Below are 21,694 nucleotides of genomic sequence, written 5' to 3'. Positions count from 1 at the left end.
TATTTCTAGAGCCACTTCCTTAGTGTAGGAACAGGGAGGTTCTACTGCAGTTGTACAGGGTCTTGGTGAGACCACACCAGGAGTATTGCGTACAGTTTTGGTCTACAAATCTGAGGAAGGACATTATTGCCATAGAGGGAGTGCAGAGAAGGTTCACCAGACTGATTCCTGGGATGTCAGGACTGTCTTATGAAGAAAGACTGGATAGACTTGGTTTATACTCTCTAGAATTTAGGAGCTTAAAGGGGGATCTTATAGAAACTTACAACATTCTTAAGGGGTTGGACAGGCTAGATGCAGGAAGATTGTTCCCGATGTTGGGGAAGTCCAGTACAAGGGGTCGGTCACAGCTTAAGGATAAGGGGGAAATCCTTTAAAACCGAGATGAGAAGAACTTGTTTTCACACAGAGAGTGGTGAGTCTCTGGAACTCTCTGCCACAGAGGATAGTCGAGGCCAGCTCATTGGCTATATTTAAGAGGGAGTTAGATGTGGCCCTTGTGGCTAAGGGGATCAGAGGGTATGGAGATAAGGCAGGTACGGGATACTGAGTTGGATGATCAGCCATGATCATATTGAATGGCGGCGCAGTCTCGAAGGCCCGAATGGCCTACTCCTGCACCTAATTTCTATGTTTCAATGTTTCTATGTTTAATATTCTGGGAAGCAGAGCATCAGGCCATGGGAATATATCAGTCTTCAGTACCATCAGTCTACCCACTAGCATGTCCTCCCTTATGTGAAGTCCCTTCATTTCCTCCGTCATCCTAGGTCATCTGGCCACTAATACATCTGGGAGATTGCTTTTGTCTTCCTTAGTGAAGACAGATCCAAAGTGCTTGTTCAACACTTCTGCATTTCCTTGTTCCCCATAGTAAATTTACCTGTTTTGTCCACAAGGATCCAAATGATCTTAACTAAGTATTCGCATACCTAAAGACGCTTTTATTATTCTCCTTCATATTCTCGGCTGGCTTACCTACGTACTTCAGCTTTTCTCCTCGTATTGTCATTTTATTTATCTTCTGTTTCATCTTCTGAAAATGACCAATCCTCTGTTTTCCCGCTCATCTTTGCCGTGTTATGCTCCTGGTTTATTTTTATACTCACCTTGAGTACCCTTGTCAGCCACGGTCGCCTCTTGCTTCCCTTAGAATCTTTCTTCCTATCTGGAATGAACTGTGCTCGCACCTTCTGTATTATTCCAATAAATATCTGCCTTTGTTGCTCCACTGACATCCCTGCTATGGTCCTTTCCCAGTCAAATTTTGGTCAGCTCCCTTTGCTCAACTGTAATACTGACTTACTGACTTTCAGTACGGCCACCCCTTTATTCTTGGAATATGGCCCCTGGTTCTAGACTCACCCAACATGGGGAGGATTTTCCTTCACACAGATCATGATCCTTCAGCAAGCAGCGCGAGTCCGATCTTCACATCACAAAGCCAGCACTAGACAAGATTCAGTACCTTAACCTCCTGCGACATCTGGTATAGCGGTGAGCAAAGCAGTTGGCCCGGGATCGTTTCCCGGCCATCGCAATTTAAACACTTTTACGTATTTAGCATTTGAACTGATTGAAACAAACTTCACACAGAGCACGAACCATGCAGAAGTCGATGGGCCGGTGGTCTACTACGGCAAACTGACGTGCAACTTCTTCAATCCACTCACATCTGTAGTTCTATTTGAATGCGATTCATTCGCCATTTGATATATGCATCACAGGGTCACTGCGGCTTCCCATTCTCACTCTACTCCCGGTTACCAGAGCAAACACGATAAAGTGATTGATTCAAAACGAGTGACGTGGGCTCCTCGCCGCAGGCTCTCTTTCTAAGTTTACTCCCTGGAATCTCCCTCCCCACTTTTACTCTATTTTGACATGGACCTCAAGGCGTCTTTCTGCACTGACAGTGAAATGGAATCATACAACTCATAATCAAGCTTCCCGTAATCGTCTGTTTTACCGTTTTTACCGATTTGTCTGTGGATCTTAATGATATTTGGATTCTGTTGGGAAATGCGTGGGTGGAAAATGAAAACCAAGGCCGAATGCAGAGCATAACTGGTCATTTTTTCCTAACTTGTACACTGCTGGCCCGAAACTTGGAAAATTATTTCCCTTCGTAGATGCTGCTGGACCCACTGAATTCCCCAGTGGATTAATATTTGCTCCAGATTCCGTGGGATGTTGGAGAAAATTTATCCCTACCTACACAAGCTGGACCCTAAACTAACTGCTCTACACTGACTGGACACTAAACTACGAACTATTGTTTTCGCAGCTGCTATCAGGCAACACAACCGTCCTTTCACCAGCCAAAGTGCGGTCCTGGCCTCCCATCCACCACATCGGAGACCTATAACTTGCCTTAAATCATTGCATTAAAAGTTGCACTTTTTATTGTTTTCACGTTTCCTGCACTGGATAGCATGTAACAGGTGTTTCACTATATTACGGTACACGTGGCAATAATCTAAGATGACTGAGGTCTTTAGGCGTTTGCAATCAAATTGCTTTCATTTTATTTTGTTCCTATTAATAACATGTTTACCGGAATATTATGCGGCAGCAAGTAAGAATGTTATTGTATCGTCTTCGGGACATATGACAATTAAATGCTTTTAATTCTTGAACTTCCCTTTCCCAGCTCTCTGGGACTCGTGGCATAATCGCGTTTGCAAGTAAAAGGCAGAATCTGTTAAAAGCTCCGGTGGATGTCCCCGGGAATTTTCCGTCACGTTTCAAAAGTCACCGTCACCACCGTGGAGATGCCAGAAAATGAAGTCGGGCCTCATACATACAAAACATGCGCTCTTCCGCTGAGCTACACCCCCTATGCTGCAAGCAGCTCTGAGAGTAAACCTCCAGTCGTTTCGCTTCTGCCGAAAAAGAAACACATATTTTGAAGGATTGAAAATAGCTGGGCGGGTCGATTAGGCATTCAATTTGCTCTGGCACTCCACACGATTGTGCCTGGTCATCTGAAATCAGTCCACTGACCCAACCTACTTCCTATATCCCAGGCCGCCGCTTGCGTCAAGCTATTTATTTGCTCATTGTTGCAGCCTTTTTCAGAAAATGGAGATAAAGAGAGGGGGGGTATAGATAGAGAAAGAGAGATGATGAAAGAGAGCGAGAGAGAAAGGGGGTGGGTGAGAGAGAGAGAGTGAGAAAAAAAAAAGAGAGAGAGAGAGAGAGAGAGAGAGAGAGAGAGAGAGAGAGAGAGAGAGAGGAGAGAGAGAGAGAGAGAGAGAGAGAAAGAGAGAGAGAGAGAGAGAGAGAGTGAGAGAGAGAGAGAGAGAGAGAGGGAGAGAGAGAGAGAGAGAGAGAGAGAGAGAGAGAGAGAGAGAGAGAGAGGGAGGGGGGGAGAGAGAGAGAGGGAAAGAGGTGGGAGAATGTATCAATTACACACAATGTGTACACGTGAGGCAGTTCAGCTGGAGAACCCGGGTGACGGGTAGAGGGAACTGCAGGTGCTGGGAAATCGAAGTTAGACAAAAGTGCTGGAGAAATTCCGCGGTTCCAGCAGCATCTATGGAGCGAAGGAAATAGGCAACGTTTCGGGCGGAAACCCTGCTGGTTTCTGCAAGGCACAGTAAACGATAATACCCACATTCGGGGAGTTACGTTCGAGAGGCGTGACACCGATCTGACCGTGGATGCTGGGGCCGATGTAATGCGTGGAGGCAGATTGTCGCAAATGACTCTGTCAACACAGGAGGGACATGGGCCCTCCTAGAGTCTCATTACGGTAGAAAGTTCAGTTCCTGTGGATTGGAGGTTAGGCAGTGGCGAGTGGAGTGCCGCAAGGCTCGGTGTTGGGGCCGCAACTGATTACCATATATATTAATGATTTGCATGAGGGAATTAGAAGCATCGCTAGCAAGCCGTAAAGAGGATGTTAGGACGTTGCATTGTGACCTGGACAGGTTGTGTGAGAGGGCACACGCTTGGAAGATATAGAATGATATAGATAAACGAGAGGTTATCCACTTTGGCGGCAAACATAAGGGGTCAGATTATGATCTCATTAGGGATTGGTTAGGCAAGGGGGAGGCGCAGCGAGACCTGGGCGTTCTTGTACACCAGTCACTTAAAGTTGGCGTGCAGGAACAGCAGGCAGTGAAGAAATATAATGGAATGCTGTACTTCATAACAAGAGGATGTCAGTATTCGAGCAAAGAGGTTCTTCTGCAGTTATATAGGGCTCTGGTGAGACCACATCTGGAGTTTTGTGTCCAGTTTTATAGACTGGTGCATGTTCCTTTAACACAGTGACCTCACCACAACTAACCACTCCCCATATCACCAGTATAATTGTAACCTCCCCACCTCCAGATCGCTCTCTAGCTCCGGTGACAGTTCACGGACAGCTAGGGCAGGAATGTGTATGAATAGTAATGTGTGTGTGTTTAGTAATACAACAGTAGTGAAGACTTAGTGCGTTTCCACTCGTCTTTACATGGTGTCATAGTAGTACCTTACGCCTCCTGTTTGTCGGGTTTTATTTACTTTTCGCCCAGTTCCCTACCCTTCATTGTTTCTGCACTGTGTCTTTACCATGGCCGACTCTTGTGGCAAGCCTGATATGTTAGTTTTCGACTCCGACGTTGCCCATCGGTGGGCTGTCTTCCGACGCGACTTTGAGCACTACATTGCGATTGCCCATCCTGGTGCCACCCCCGCGACACAGTCACACCTGCTCCTCAACCTGGCTGCCCCGGAAGCCCTGGAGCGAGCGGAGTCGTTTGAATACGATGCTGGTGAGGATGCTCAGGACCCGGTATGTCTTTTGGCTAAATTCAACGGTCTGTGCGACATTCCCACCAACTGCATTCAAGAGCGGTTTAAAATTTTCAATCGGCGTCAGGCACCCGGTGAGCACATTGATACCTACATTGCCGCGCTACGGGATCTAGCACTGCGTTGCCGCCTGGGCGCGCTGACCCTCGATCATATGACCCCGGATGTCTTGGTGTTTGGTCTACAGGACGAGAAACAGCGGGCTAAACTTCTAAGGAAGCCAGATCTGACTTTGAACGAGGCTCTGCACGCCTCTCGCATGGCGGCGGCTGTCGCCTCTGTGCAGCCTGCAGCTTAGGACGTTAACGTTGCCGTTGTTTCTGGACGCCGGCGGGTAGATGGCCCGCAGCGCCAGCGTGGTTCCCCCACCCCCTCGGGTGGCAGCCCGCGTCGTTCCCCAGCTGCAACTTTGCATCACATCAGTTTAATGTTTGCCCCGCGCTGGGGAAGACTTGTAATTTCTGCAAAAAGCTAAATAATTTCTCTGCCGCTTGCCGCTCCCGTGGAAAACCTGTTCCTGCTCCCAGGAGAATGCTAAACAACCTTGGGGAGGCTGATAGCGCGCTCGGTTCACAGTACCAGTCGGACGAACTCTCTGATTCTGATACCAGTTCTTCCCATGATGATTCAAGCATTTTTTCACTGTTGAGTGCACCTGCGCTGATAACGGATCCTTCAGTGCGTGTTACTGTGAATGGGGTGACCTTCCCAGCAAAGGTCGACACGGGGGCGGTGGCCAATGTTATGTCAGTGAGCCTCTTCAAACAGATAAGGTCTGGGAAGAAGGTCACTCCCGGCAACCCTGCATGCCTACGGGGGAGGCGTGCTACTACCAGTCGGGAAGGCAACTCTTATCTGCAAGGTTTTGAAAGCCGCTCGGCCCCTCACTTTTTATCTGCTGGACACTGAGAACATCACGCTGTTGGGCGCCCGTGCGTGCCAGGACCACGGTTTGGTCTCCTTTCACCGCGATATCCACCAGGTGCGGACCCTCCTGGACTCCCTGTGTGAGTACCCTGATCGTTTCGACGACGAGCTATGCAGGCTGCCCTGCAATTACAGGATCGTTGTCGACCCGGGTGTCGAGCCTGTGGTCCGCCCCCCACACCGCGACTCCTTTGCCATGAAGGACAAGGTGGAGTCGAATCTGCGCCACATGATGGCCGTGGGCATCCTCAAGGAGGTGAGTGATCCCACCCGGTGGGTTTCCACCATGGTTGTTGCTGCAAAGAAGGATAAGAGTGAGCTTCGCATTTGTATCAACCCCAAGGACCTGAACTTTGCCATCACGCGCCCGCACTACCCCATGCGGACGGTGGAGGACGTCGCTGCACAGGTTGGCCCGGCCACTGTCTTCTCAGTCCTCGATGCTAAAAGCTCGTTCTGGCAGATACCGCTGGATGAACGTTCCTCATACCTGACCACCTTCAGCACACCTTTCGGCAGGTTCCGTTTCCTTCGCATGCCATTCGGGATAAATTCTGCCAGCGAAGTCTTCCAGCGCACCATGGAACAGCTGTTTGCCGGTCTGCCGTGTGCTATCATAGTCGATGACATCCTGGCATACGGGAAGGACGTCGCTGAGCACGACCTCCACCTCCGCCAAGTCCTGGACAGGGCTCGCGAGATCAACCTTAAGCTCAACCCTAACAAGTGCAGTTTCCGCGTCCCAGAGGTCACGTACGTGGGCCACGTCTTCACTGCTGAGGGGCTGAAGCCCGACCCGCAGAAGACGGCTGCGGTCTCTGGGATATCTGCACCCGCCGACGTGCCCAGCCTGCAGCGCTTTCTGGGCATGGTGAACTACCTGGGGAAGTTCATTCCCGACCTCAGCGAGCTGAGTGCACCCCTGAGGGAGCTGATCAAAAGGACACTGCCTCGGCTTGGTTCCCGAAGCACCGGAATGCGTTTGACATCCTGAAGTCCATACTGGTTAGTACCCCCACTCTCAAGTTCTTCGACTTGCAGCGACCAATTGTGCTCACCTGCGATGCCTCGAAGTTCGGTCTTGGTGCTGCCTGCCTGCAGATTTACGATGGCCTGCAGCTGCCTGTCTCCTACGCTTCTCGCACCATGACCCCCGCTGAGCAGCGTTATGCTCAGATCGAGAAAGAGCTCCTCGCCGTAGTGTTTACCTGCTCGAAGTTTAGGGATTACATCCTGGGCAACACTTTCACTGTCGAAACCGATCACCAGCCGCTGGTCACGATCCTGAATAAACTGATCCACGTCGCCTCATCCCGCTTGCTGCGAATGATGCCGCAGCTCCAGCGGTTCACGTTTCGGGTCGTGTACCGCAAGGGCAAGGACATGTTCGTGGCCGACACGCTGTCCCGCGCACCGCTGACGTCCACTGTCCGACACCCGTACGAATCGTCTGACCTGATGGTGTTAAACATTAATATTGTGCCTTCACAGCAGATGCAGTCCCTGATCCAGCACACTGCCAAAGATCCTGCCCTGCAACAACTTGCCGACGTCATCCGTCGTGGTTGGCCTGACCGTCCCTCGTCCTTGCCGGCCGGTGCCGTGCCCTACTTCCTGGTCCGGAATGAGCTTGTGCTGCACGGCGGAGTGGTTGTGAAGGGCCTCAAGTTGTGGTGCCTGCGGCGCTGCGGGACCACTACTTTCAAACCGCCCACAGCGGCCATCCCGGGGCCGAGGCCACTCTGTCCCAGGCCCAGAGCCAGTTCTATTGGCCCGGCATGGCACATGACATCCGGGAGAGGGTCTCCGCCTGCTCCACCTGCAGTAGCCTCTCTCCCCATCAGCAACGGCAGCCGCTTCTGCAACAGCCTGCTCCCAATCCGCCATGGATGGCGGTCGCCACTGTCATCTTCGAGTGGCGTGGCAAGCACTTCCTGGTCCTTGTGAACTCCTACTCCAGCTGGTTCGAGGTGGACCAGCTGCCCTCCCTCACATCTGCTGCTGTCATTGGCAAGCTGCGCCGCCACTTCGCAACCTTTGGCTCCCCTGCAAGTTTGCAGTCGGACAACGGTGGCCAGTTTTCCAGTGTGGAGTTCCGCGATTTCGCTGCCACCTTGAACTTTCGTCACTTCACCAGCAGCCCCGAGTACCCGCAGAGCAACGGCCTTGCTGAGCGCGCCGTCCGCAGTGCCAAGGGGCTACTGGAGCACTGCAGACTTTCCCGGTCGGACTTTTACCTGGCCCTCCTCAACCTCCGCAACATAACCATATAACCATATAACAATTACAGCACGGAAACAGGCCATCTCTACCCTTCTAGTCCGTGCCGAACACGTATTCTCCCCTAGACTTTGAAAATCTACTTCATTATCCACAACCCCACCTATCTTAGTATCATCTGCATACTTACTAATCCAATTTACCACCCCATCATCCAGATCATTGATGTACATGACAAACAACAGTGGACCCAACACAGATCCCTGTGGCACCCCACTAGTCACTGGCCTCCAACCTGACAAACAACCATCCACCATTACTCTCTGGCATCTCCCATTCAGCCACTGTTGAATCCATCTTGCTACTCCACCATTAATACCCAACCATTGAACCTTCTTAATCAACCTTCCATGAGGAACCTTGTCAAAGGCCTTACTGAAGTCCATATATACAACATCCACTGCTTTACACTCATCAATTTCCCGAGTAACCTCTTCAAAAAATTCAAGAAGATTAGTCAAACATGACCTTCCAGGCACAAATCAATGTTGACTGTTCCTAATCAGACCCTGTTTATCCAGATTATCTCTAAGTATTATCTCTAAGTATCCTTTCCATTATTTTGCCCACCACTGACGTCAAACTAACAGGTCTATAATTAATAGGTTTACTCTTAGACCCCTTTTTAAACAATGGAACAACATGCGCAGCACGCCAATCCTCCGGCACTATTCCCGTTTATAATTACATTTGAAATATTTCTGTCATAGCCCCTGCTATTTCTACACTAACTTCCCTCAATGTCCTAGGGAATATCCTGTCCGGACCGGGAGACTTATCCACTTTTATATTTCTCAAAAGTGTCAGTACTTCCTCTTCTTTGAATCTCATAGTTTCCATAGCTACTCTGCTTGTTTCCCTTACCTCACATAATTCAATATCCTTCTCCTTGGTGAATACCGAAGAAAATAAATTGTTCAATATCTCCCCCATCTCTTTTGGCTCTGCAGATAGCTGTCCACTCTGACTCTCTAATGGACCAATTTTATCCCTCGTTATCCTTATGTTATTAATATAGCTGTAGAAACACTTTGGGTTTACTAGAAACCCTTTGGGGTTACTCCCGTGACCCTGCCCTGGGCTCGCCTGCTCAGCGGCTCATGTCCCGCACCACGCGCCCTCCGATTCCTGTGTCCCAGAGGTCCCTGGTGCATTCTGTCCTCCGCCCTGATGCCGTCTAGGAGCGCATTGCCCAAAAGCAAGACATACAAAAACGCTCCCACGACAAGTCCTACCGCCCCCTTCCGCGTCTGTTCCCTGGTCAGGTCGTCCGGATGCAGTCCCCCTTCGGATACTACCGTCTGGCGGTTGTCGTCGGCTCTGCCGGCTCACCGCGGTCTTACCTCATCGACCACGAGGGTACCATCTACCGCTGGTGCCGCCAGCATTTGCGGCTGGTCAATGAGCCCGCTCCGCCTCCTGCTGCCCCTTTCGCCCCCCCAATTTCTTCCTCTCTGCCTGCCGCTCCTCGCATGCCCCGAACTCTGCCCTGTCAGCTCTATGTGCCCCACTCCCCTGCTGCCAGCCCGCCCTCGCCTGTTCGCGTGCCCGGCCCTGTGCCAGCTTCCCCTCCCCGGTCTCCGCACCTTCCCTCTCCTGCCCGTTCTCCGGCTCGTTCGCCCGCTCCTGCTCCTGCTGCTGCTGTTCCTGCGGAGGAGGGGGAGGGCGGGTTGCGTACCCGCTCCGGGCGGTTGGTCAAGCCGCCTGTACGTTACGGGGAATTTGTTTAACTGTCGCCTGACTGTGTAGCGTATGAGTCGTGGTCGCCCTGTCACTGCTGTACTGCTTTGTTTCCAAGGGGAAGGATGTAGACTTGTGCATGTTCCTTTAACACAGTGACCTCACCACTACTAACCACTCCCCATATCACCAGTATAATTGTAACCTCCCCACCTCCAGATCGCTCTCTAGCTCCGGTGACAGACCACGGACAGCTAGGGCAGGAATGTGTATGAATAGTAATGTGTGTGTGTTTAGTAATAAAACAGTAGTGAAGACTTAGTGCGTTTCCACTCGTCTTTACAGTTTTGGTCTCCGAATTTGAGGAAGGACACCCTTGTGATTGAGGCAGTGCAGCGTAGGTTCACTGGATTGACCCTGGGATGGCGGCACTGTCATATGAGGAAAGATTGGAAATACTAGGCTTGTATTCACTGGAAGGTACACAAAATACTGGAGAAACTCAGCGGGTGCAGCATCATCTATGGAGCGAAGGAAATAGGCAACGGTTCGGGCCGAACCCCTTCTTCCGAGTATTCACTGAAGTTTAGAAGGAAGGGGGGGGGATCTTATAGAAACATATAACATTAGAAAAGGTGTTTAAGAAGGAACTGCAGCTGCTGGAAAATCTAAGGCACACAAAAAAGCTGGAGACACTCAGCGGGTGCAGCAGCATATATGGAGCGAAGGAAATAGGCAACGTTTCGGGCCGAAACCCTTCTTCAGGATTAGAACATTAGAAAAGGACTGGAAAAGCTTGATGCAGGAAAAATGTTCCCAATGTTGGGCGAGTCCAGAACCAGGAGCCACAGTCTTAGAATATAGGGGAAGCCACTTAAGACTGTGAGAAAACACTTTATCACCCAGAGAGTTGTGAATTTGTGGAATTCCCAGCAACAGATGGCACTGGAGGCCAAGTCACTGGATGGATTTAAGAGATAGTTAGATATAGCTCTATGGGCTAGTAGAAACAAGGGATATGGGGCGAAGGCAGACAAGGGTTATTGATTGGAGACGATCAGCCATGACCACAATGAATGGCGGAGCTGGCTCTAAAGGCCGAATGGCCTCATCCTGTACCTATTTTCTATGTTTCTGTTTATATCTAAGATTAAGGGGAGGTGAGTGAGTTAGCGCAGCCGAGTTGCAGCTCCGGATTTCCCAAATCATCTCAACGCTGCCTGCGCAATTAAATTGAGGGGGGATTTCAACAATTTTCTGTGTCGCGGCGTAAAGTGCAGTGTTTGTGCAACAGCTCAGGAGCTGCAGCATTGACCCCCGTTCTCATACAGAATCTGGTGGGCGCAGAGTCGCAGCGAAGGAAGAATACAGTCGGTTCCACACACCATACACCGTAAACAATGCCCATAACAGGATAACATTCCCCGAGACCACGAGCAGTAAAATGAGGGATTTCTTGCGGCTCTCCATTTCTGGATCTCTGGGACTCTCCCCACCGATGGGACCACGGAGCCTCACGCGCACTCTGCTGGCGACTAATACGTGTCTGATCGTTAAAACATTAAGCAGGAGAACCAGCGCCAATGGGATCAGAGGGGTCAGGAAGTATGAAGGAGCTCGATTGATCCCCAGACCATTGACCGAAGGACACCCCGTGCCTCGCCACAAAACCACGGGATATTAAAAGGAACATATTCCGTTGTGAGCATGAAATACCAAAATATGTTTGTAGATGGTCCATGCATGCAACCAATAATATAGCTACCTCAGTACCACTAACCACGCCTTAGTTATCAAGTATAATAACTCTCTCTATCTCTCTCACGCTCTCTTGGTTCCAGCACGGTTATAGACTGCCAGTAGTCAATGCTGGAATGCGTTTAACCTGAGTGCTCATTAAACAATTAATAAAGTTACAAGTGTGTCAGACTTCAAATCTTTACATGTTGTCAGATAGTTAAAACGCGCGCCTCCTGTTCATCGGGTTTTATTTCTTTATAAGTGTTGTTTTATCGGAGTTTTTCTCGCGCCCCTTGCCACTATGGCCTCCTCGTGCCGCAAACCCTCGCCCCTTGTCTTTGATGCGGAGCGCTGGGCGACTTTTGAGTTGGATTTCACACACTGCATGAATATCGATCGCCGAAACGATCCCGACGCCGTCAAAGCATCTCTCCTGCTGAACCTTACCGGTCCTGATGCCATGAGGAGAACACTTGCTTTTGCCTACAACCATGCGTTCCAGGATGACAACGATCAGGTCCTAGTGCCTGCGGAGTCTGCCAACGATCCGATATGTTTGCTACGGAAGTTTGCTGACATTTGTGACTTGCCATCTAACCGTATTTTAGAGCGAGGCTCAATGAGGCTCAAACGAAATTCTGTTTCCACAGCCATACAAACAAAGACAATTTCCTAGACATACAAACAATTTAATTCACACAAACATCCATCACGGTTAACCCACTGTGATGGAAGGCAAAGTATTTTCTCTCCCCTGTTCTCCGTGTATCTCCCGATGTCCAAGCCCCAGGCGGGCGATGATAAGTCCCACGGCCATTTTAGGCCGTGCCGGGCGATTGAAGGCCCCGCTCCTGGTCTAAAAGTCACAATGTTGGAGCCCCCGGCGGGCGCTGGAATGTCCCATGGCCATTTAGCCGCGCCGGGCGATGTACGGCCCCGCACCGGGTCGTTCCAACCCCGCGACACGGGCTGGAGAAGTCGCGTTGCGGGAGCTCCGGGAAGCGGTCTCTACCACCGGACCCGCAAGCTCCCGATGTCCCAGTCCACCGGACCTGCGGCTGCGTTGCTGGAGCCTCCGAGCCCCAGGAGTCGAGTCGCAGCAGCGAGTCACCGCCGCTACCCACGCCCCGAGGCCGGCCAGCCCCACGATGGTGATAGTCCGCAGCTCCGCAGTCTCCCGAGCCCCCGGGTCGTTCAGGTTGGAGGCCGCTCCACGGTGCTAGGCCCCAACGACAACGGAGATCCGACAGGGAAAAGGTCGGGTCTCCCGGACAGGGAAGAGATTTTAAACGCCCCCCCCCCCCCCGCCCCGCACATATACACATTTAAAACTATTATTTTAAAAAAACACCAACACCACATTTAACTAGACAAAAAAATTAAAAAGACAGACAGGGTGAGTCGCGCCGCCAATGATGCGCCGCCCCTGGTTCTCACGTTGTTTAAATGTGTCCCAATTGCAATTATGTGCATTCAATGCAGTCGCAGTGCCCGGCTTATGGTAAATCCTGCAATTTCTGCAAGAGGTTTAACCATTTCTCTGCTGCCTGCCGGTCCCGTGGGAAACTCCCCCCCCCGCTTCTAGACAAGTATGAAACAACCTGGTACAAGTCGATAACAAAGGTACACAAAATTGCTGGGGAAACTCAGCGGGTGCAGCAGCATCTATGGAGCGAAGGAAATAGGCGACGTTTCGGGCCGAAACCCGATAACGAGTTTGGTTCTCAGTCCTCCCTCGACACTGCCCACGACTCTGAGCAAATTAGTTCTCAAGGAGATGCCAGCGTATTCACACTCCTACACGCACCTGTTTTACTCCCTGATCCATCGGTCCTCGTTAGTGTCAACAATCATTCTTTCTCCGCTCGATACTGGGGCAAAAGTCAATGTTATGTCAACAAGCCTGTTCAAGAAGATTAGACTTAATGAGCTTCTGACTGCAGACCGTTCGACTTTACATGTTTATGGGGGTGAGGTGCTGAAACCTGTGGGGAAGGCCACTTTCAATTGTGTACTGCAGAAGTTATCGCTGCCGCTCCTGTTCTATGTTCTCGACTATGACTGTGTGACTCTGTTGGGCAAACAGGCATGCCAAGACCTATGACTGGTATCCTTCGACCGCACCGTCAACGAAGTGCAGGTGTTGCTGAATAACTACGTCGGAATACCCGGACCTGTTCGACGATGAGCTGGGCAAACTACCACTGGTTTACAAAATCGCCACCGACCCGAAAGTGGTGCCCGTGGTCCGTGCACCACACAGAATATCCCTCGCTATGAAGGAGAACACTGAGTCTATGCTGAAGAGCATGGTTGCGATGGGAGTGCTGGAAGCGGTCAGCGAACCCACCGACTGGATCTCCACCATGGTCGCCACCCTAAAAAAGGACAAGAACGAGATACGGGTGTGCATCAATCCGAAGGATCTGAACCTCGCGATAAGGCGTCCACACTACCATGTGAGAACCGTGGAAGACGTTGCAGCTCAAGTCGGCCAGGCCACGGGTTTCTCTGTCCTTGATGCCAAGAGCACTTTTTGGCAAATACCTCTCGACAAACGCTCCTCCGACCTGACAACGTTTGCCACTCCATATGGCAGATTCAAGTTCTTACGGATGCCATTTGGTATTTACTCTGCCAGCGAGGTGTTTCAGCGATCCACGGAACAGCTGTTTGCTGGAATGCCGTGTGCCATCATCGTGGATGATATCCCAGTCTACGGGAAGAACACTGCTTAACATGACCAGAACCTCCGCCGGGTCCAGGACCGGGCCCGACAGATCAATTTGAAACTGAACAAAAAAAATGCCGGTTCCGCGTAACCGAAGTGCCTTATGTCGGGCACATCTTCACTTCTAACGGTCTGAAGCCAGACCCGCAAAAGACAAATGCTATCTCCCAGATGTCAGCCCCCACCGACGTCCACTGCTTGCAGCGATTCCTGGGCATGGTCAACTATCTGGGGAAGTTCATCCCAAATCTCAGTGAACTAAGCTCGTCCCTGAGTCAGCTAACAAGAAATGACACTGCCTGGTCCTGGTTTCCACAACACCAGCAGGCTTTTGAAAGGATGGAGTCTAAGTTGACCTGCACCCCGACTCTAAAAGTCTTTGACCTGCGCCGTCCCATTGTTGTTACCTGCGATTCCTCCCGTTTTGGACTAGGTGCTGCCTGGCTGCAGCTCTATGACGACGGATCGCTGCTACCAGTCTCGTATGCCTCTCGGACCATGACCGACACGGAGCAAAGGAATGCTCAGATCGAGAAGGAGCTTCTGGCGGTGGTGTTCGCCTGCTCCAAGTTCAAAGACTTCCACTTTGGCAGCAAATTCACAGTCGAAACGGACCACTAGCCATTGGTGACTATCCTCAAAAAAACGATACATATTGCCCCCGCCAGGCTTCAGCGCATGATGCTCCGGGACCAGCGTTTTGATTTCAACATCGTTTACAAAAAGTGCACTGAGATGCATGTGACAGACACCCTGTCTCATGCCCCACTGGCCTCCTGCAACCGCCACCCCTACGAGCAGGAGGACCTGCTGGTGCTGAACGTTAACTTTGTCCCAACCAAGCAGCTACAGTGTCTGATCGAGCACACCGCCGCTGACCCTGCGTTGCAGCAGCTCGCAGCCGTTATCAAGCGCGGGTGGCCTGACAGGCGCACCACTCTGCCGTCAGGTGCCCACCCGTTCTTGCTCGTCCGTGATGAACTGGTTATCCAAGACGGTGTCGTCGTCAAGGGCCACAAGGTCGTTGTCCCTGCCTCCCTTTAAGATATGTACTTCAATGCTGCCCACAATGGTCATCCCGGGGTCGATGCTACAATTTCTCATGCCCAAGGACAATTCTACTGGCCCGGTATGGCCAAGTACATCAGGGATAAAGTGTCCTCCTGTCCCTCCTGCAACAACCGTGCCCCACACCAGCAGCGCCAGACTCTTTTGCAGCAACCGGCGCCTACTATGCCCTGGACATCGCTGGCTGCCGACATATTCGAATGGCGGGGCAAGCAGTTCCTCGTCCTGGTCGACTCGTATTCCAACTGGTTTGAGGTGGACATACTTCCCTCCATCACCTCCGAGATGGTCATCAGCAAACTGCGCAAGCACTTCGCAACCTTCGGTGCCCCTGTGCGCTTACAGACCGACAACGGCCGGCAATTCACTAGCGCAGAATTCAAAGCTTTCGCTGCCAGGTGGAACTTTCATCACTACACCAGTAGCCCTCAGTATCCTCAGAGCAATGGCCTGGCCGAACGGGCTGTGCGGAGTGCTAAGGCTCTGCTGGAGCAGTCGCGCCTGTCCAACTGCGAATTTTACCTGGGCTTACTCAACCTACGAAAAATTTCCCGGGACCCTGCCCAGCGTTTAATGTCGCGGATGACAAGACCTCCCATGCCAATCGCCCAACAAGCCCTGCTACCCAAAGTTCTTGAGCCTGCCACTGTCCAACAGCGTTCCCACGGCAAGTCCTGCCGCCCCCTGTACCCTCTACTGCCAGGCCAATCGTTCGGGTGCACTCTACCACCGGCTATTCCCGCCTCGCATCCGTGGTCGGTATGGCTGACTCCCCTAGATCTTACCTGGTGGACTATGAAGGTACTGTCTATCGCCGGAGCCGTCAACATCTACTGGCTGTGAACGAGCCGAAGCCTGCACCGGCGGGTCCTTATGCTCCTCCGCTGCCGTTCCAGCCTGTCACTGCCGATTTCCCTGCTGTTCCCCGCATGCCGCTTACCCCTCCGCTGCTGCTGTCTCCTCCTCCTTTGCATTCTTCTCCTCTTCCTCAGCCGCCTGGTTTTGTTCGGGTGCCTTCACCTCCTCTGCGTTCACCTCCTCCTCCTCCTCCTCCTCCTCCTGCCTTTCCAGCTTCGGCTGCGCTTGATCCTGCTTTAACTTTCTCGCCTGCCTCAGCTATGCCCACTCTTCTTTCCGATGGGTTGGGGGGGGGGGGGGGGGGGTATTGTACGCACGCGTTCGGGTCGCATTGTCAAGCCGCCTGTTCGCTACGGCGACTTTGCTTAAACTCGCATGCCCTGTGCTGTTACATTGCCACGGCTCTAATCCTGTTTTGATTTCTAAGGGGAAGGCTGTAGATGGTCCATGCATGCAAACAATAATACAGCTAACTCAGTACCACTAACCACGCCTTAGTTATCAAGTATAATAACTCTCTCTATCTCTCACACGCTCTCTTGGTTCCAGCATGGTTATAGACTGCTAGTAGTCAGTGCTGGAATGCGTTTAACCTGAGTGCTCATTAAACAATTAGTAAAGTTACAAGTGTGTCAGACTTCACTTATTTACAATGTTCTTTAAACAGCTCAGCACGACTACTGTCCCCACAACCACGGCAGCTGTTCTCGCGGTAAAGTATCTAATTTTCAGCTTCTGACAACAAATAGCGACAAACCGATCAAACGTGAACGTGACCGTGAACCAGAGAGAACAGTCGGTGGTCGCATAAAGCAGGACAGCGTGGATATTACACACGGGGAGGTTCCACAAGAACACAATACGATTCTGGAAATTAATTGGTAATTGCTTCAGTATCAGGTCAATGACAACGACCAGTAGATCCGCCGTCGCCATGGCGTCCAGATACATATTGACTCATTTCGAGAGACCGCACTTTCCACGGGACAAGACCACGATCGTCACCACGTTCACTGACAGGATTGGAATAAACAGGGATTTAAAATATCAGATTTAAACAGCGTTTCAGCATTGAACAATAAAGTCATTATCATTTCCTGGAAATACGTTGAAGTGAATGGTTTTGTTGCAATTAATCGCAGAAGTAATCGTAAAGTAACGTAACGTTTGGTACACAGTACAACAAGGGATGCAGCAAGCTAAATATTCCCGATGAATATACGTTTTTTTGTAAGGTCATAATTAAATAAGACCTGAGGGATGCCTCAAAAAGACGTTACTTTTAACACTTTATTCAAACCATCTCTTATTAATAAAACATATAACCAATGGGAAAGTTTCGGAATTAAAAGGATTGGGGATATGTATGAAATGGGAAACCTACTATCATTCCAACAATTACAATTTAAATTAAAATTGAAAAACAACCAATATTTTAAATATCTTCAGATTTGCGATTTCATGAAAAAATACATACAAGGATATCAAAAAAAAAATCCTGACTTATAGGAAGAAGCAATGAATATTAAAGCTGACTCACAAAGATTAATATCATATTTATATATTAGTATTTTAAATATAGACCTACCATCGACATAGGTACTTAGAGAAGAGTGGGAACGGGAATTAATGATAAAACTTACGAAGGTTTCATGGGAAAAGTACTTGATATATATTCACAAATGTTCGATTAATGTAAGACATAATCTAATTCAATTTAAAATTTCACATAGATTATATTATTCAAAAACAAGTTTGAACAAATTCTATCCAAATATATCCCCCATTTGTGATAAATGTTTATCCCAAAACGCAACTATAACACACTCTTTTGTTTCCTGCATAAAACTTTATAGATTTTGGAGTGATATTTTTGAAATATTTACAAAATTATTTAAGATAAGAATGGGACCTAATACTGAAAAGATTATATTTGGAGTAATGGAAGATGGGAATAAATTGAACTCATCTTAAAATTTATTTTTAAATTATCGCTTAATAATAGCAAAAAAATTAATACTTAAATTTTGGAAAAATACATCAATACCAACGCTTAAAATGTGGATCGCAAGCATGTTGGACACCGCACATCTTGATGAAATGCGATTCCTCCTAATGGATAGATCAGACCAATTCATAACGAGTTGGTCTCCATTTGTCGTCTTTTTGGAATCACATGGTGCAACACAATTGTAAAAGCAAACTGTTTCAGGACTGGACGTGGGATGGTCAAGATTATAAACAATGATCTCCTTACTTCTTTTCATTATGCCTTATTCTCTTTTTCCTACTTTCTTTTCTTCAACTTTCTTCATTCATTCTTCTTTTTTCTCCTTCTTCACACACTATATATCTCACGTCTTTCTATCCTTTACTATCTAATTTATTTTTCTTATTCTTATTCTTCTTTATTTAATACATAAATTTAACACAGAAGTTGTACATAAAATGTATTATGAAAATATATATTAGGCACTTTGGTGCCATATGACTGTACTTACTTCTAATACAATAAAATATGTTTTTAAAAAGAGACGTTGCTTTAGCAAAGATACAGCACATGTCACTAATATTGATCATGAAATTAAGCTCAGATACCTGCTGCGAATAGCTCTCTACTCACGCTTTATTAGTAAGTGGGCCAGCAGCCAATTATACTGGTGAGCAGGCTGAATACCAGGATATGATTAGTTCACTGCCGGACATATGTTTTACCCTTTCGCCACTTCTTTTTCTATTATCAGGTTCCTTCAAATTGCAAAAGGTCGAGCAGTCATTCATGAGAACTAAAACAAATAAAACGTCACATTCATTCACAAATAATTCGAAGGAAAGAGTTGAAAGCTTGGAAAAAGTGACGACTTGAACCGAACACTTGGAAATTGAGGTCGATGACCGAGTGCCGTGACGCAGGGAGGACAATAAAGTACGTTCCGACGAGGTACGACTGTAAATGTGGCATAACGTACAGCATTAAAAAGAGTGAGGCTGCGATTGATTATGCGGAATGTTTGAATCTGACAGAACATAGCAGCAAAATAATAGAATAATTTAGGCGAATTCAGGGGTTAGAAATTGTAAACCATCCAGGAGGCAGTAATGCATCTGCGATATAAAATTCGTCTGGGACCAACTATTATTCTGTATCTAGTGGGCAAAACAGCACTGAGAAGAGAATGCATGTGTCGAATCTATTGAACTTATTTGAGGACTTAAATATCCGGACGACAAAGGTCTATCAGTGTTTAATGTTTACTTGGATTGTCAAAATACTTTTGAGGCTGCTGAAGGAGTTGATAATATTAGAGGGATAATAATAATAATAATAATAATAATAATAATAATAATAATAATAATAATAATAATAATAATAATAATAATAATAATAATAATAATAATAATAATAATAATAATAATAATAATAATAATAATAATAATAATAAAAATAATAATAATAATAATAATAATATATTTTATTGTCATTGCACATCAGTGCAACGAGATTTAGTATTCAGCTTCCAACCGATGTAAAGAAAAGTAAAATAAATAAATAAGCTGTGTGACGTGACCATCCGAGGGAGACAGTCCAGGGGAGATGGGGGCACTCAGCAGGGCTGGTTCAGAGCCGCAATAGCACTGGGAATAAAGCTGTTTCTGAGTCTGGAGGTTTGGGCGTAGAAGGCCTTGTAACGTCTGCCGGAGGGAAGTAGTTCGAACAGTCCATTACAAGGGTGTGAGGAGTCGTTATTGCTGCTGACGGCCTTCCTGAGGCATCGTGTGTGATAGATGCCCTCCAAGGCTGGTAGCTGTGTCCCAATAATCATCTGCGCTCTGTGAACGACGCGCTGAAGAGTTATCCTCTCCGCCTCCGTGCAGCTGAGATACCACACAGAGATGCCATACGTTAATATGCTCTCTGTGGTGCAGCGGTAGAAAGTTGTCAGCAGCTGTTGGGACAGACCAGTCTTTTTTTATGTCCTCAGGAAGAACAGTCGTTGCTGTGCCTTCTTGACCTGCGCAGCGGTGTTGGCGGACCATGTGAGGTCCTCTGAAATGTGAGTGCCCAGAAACTTAAAGCTGGACACTGTCTCCACACTTTCCCCGTAAATGGAGATTGGGGCGTATTCTCCATTATGGGACCTCCTGAAGTCAATAATCAGCTCCTTGGTCTTGGAGGTGTTTAGTGACAAGTTGTTACGTGCGCACGAGTCCGACAGGTTCTGCACCTCCGCTCTTTATTTTGTTTCATCACCGTTGGTGATCAGCCCAATCACTGTTGTGTCGTCTGCAAACTTAACGATGGTGTTGATGTCGAATGCAGGAACACAGTCGTGAGTGAAGAGGGAGTAGAGCATGGGGCTTAGTGCACAGCCCTGTGGTGTGCCGTTCTGCTAGCATGCATAAAGGTTGGCTGATATGGTAGAAGGCCAGGAGTGGGAATGAATGAATGAATGGATGAATGAATGAATGAATGAATGAATATATGAATGAATGAATGAATGAATGAATGAATGAATGAATGAATGAATGAATGAATGAATGAATGAATGAATGAATGAATGAATGATTGAATGAATGAATGAATGAATGAATGAATGAATGAATGAATAAGTTTATTGGCCAAGTATGTAGACATAAAACTAATTTGCCTTGGTGCTCCGCTCGCAAGTAACAACACGACATTGAGTAAACAATTAAGAATAACATATAAAACATCAACAAATTAGGTATGAATCATTGTAGTTTAAACATATGAATGAAATGAAATACCAGAGCAAGAGGTGGCTACAGCTTTTTGGTTATTGAGTGGAGCTACTGCTCGTGGAAAAAAGCTGCTATTATGTCTGGCTGTGGCGGATTTAACAGTCCGGAGTCGCCTTCCAAAGGGACGTGCTTCAAAGAGTTTGAGGCCAGGGTGAGAGGAGTCAGGGATGATCCCTCAGAGACCCGCTCGCTTCCTGGCCATTGAGGTGTACAATTCATAATTGGCGGGAAGGTTGCAGCCATCAAACTTCTCAGCTGATGGAACGATTTCCTGCAGCCTCCGGATGTCGTGCTTGGTGGATTTAGCTTCCACAACAGCCGCAGGAAGCACAACCTCTGTTGGGCAATTTTGACTGTGGAGTCGATGGTGGACTCTCCTTTAAGGTCCTTGGAGATGATCAGTCCAAGGTACTTAAAGGACTCCACAGATGTGAATGTGGTGTTGATGAAGGTGAGTGGGGAGAGGGGAGGGGAGCGGTCCTAACGTCTACTGTCATTTCCACTTTCTTAAGAGCATTGAAATGCAGGTTGTTATGAAGCCACCAAGTCGTCAGGTTTGTCACTTCCTGTCTATAGGCTATATTAATCCTGTCTATAGGCTATAAGCTATATTAATAGCAAAAGGATAACGAGGGATACAATTGGTCCATTAGAGAGTCAGAGTGGACAGCTATCTGCAGAGCCAAAAGAGATGGGGGAGATATTGAACAATTTATTTTCTTCGGTATTCACCAAGGAGAAGGATATTGAATTATTTGAGGTAAGGGGAACAAGCAGAGTAGCTATGGAAACTATGAGATTCAAAGAAGAGGAAGTGCTGACACTTTTGAGAAATAT

At 48.4% G+C, this 21,694-nt stretch overlaps 1 long non-coding RNA gene across 1 annotated transcript; it reads left to right on the top strand.

The window, feature by feature from the left end:
* Window positions 1–1,905: 1,905 nt before the first annotated feature.
* LOC116968607 lies at window positions 1,906–20,871 on the top strand. Its single transcript, XR_004410482.1, has 3 exons — window positions 1,906–1,915; window positions 5,233–5,238; window positions 20,821–20,871. It is a non-coding gene; the product is annotated as an uncharacterized LOC116968607 (long non-coding RNA).
* Window positions 20,872–21,694: the final 823 nt, after the last annotated feature.

Source organism: Amblyraja radiata, chromosome 45, assembly GCF_010909765.2.
Source record: "Amblyraja radiata isolate CabotCenter1 chromosome 45, sAmbRad1.1.pri, whole genome shotgun sequence".
NCBI lineage: Eukaryota > Metazoa > Chordata > Chondrichthyes > Rajiformes > Rajidae > Amblyraja > Amblyraja radiata.
The sequence above is the reverse complement of the archived record's forward strand: the minus strand, read 5'-3'. Positions and strand labels throughout refer to the sequence as shown.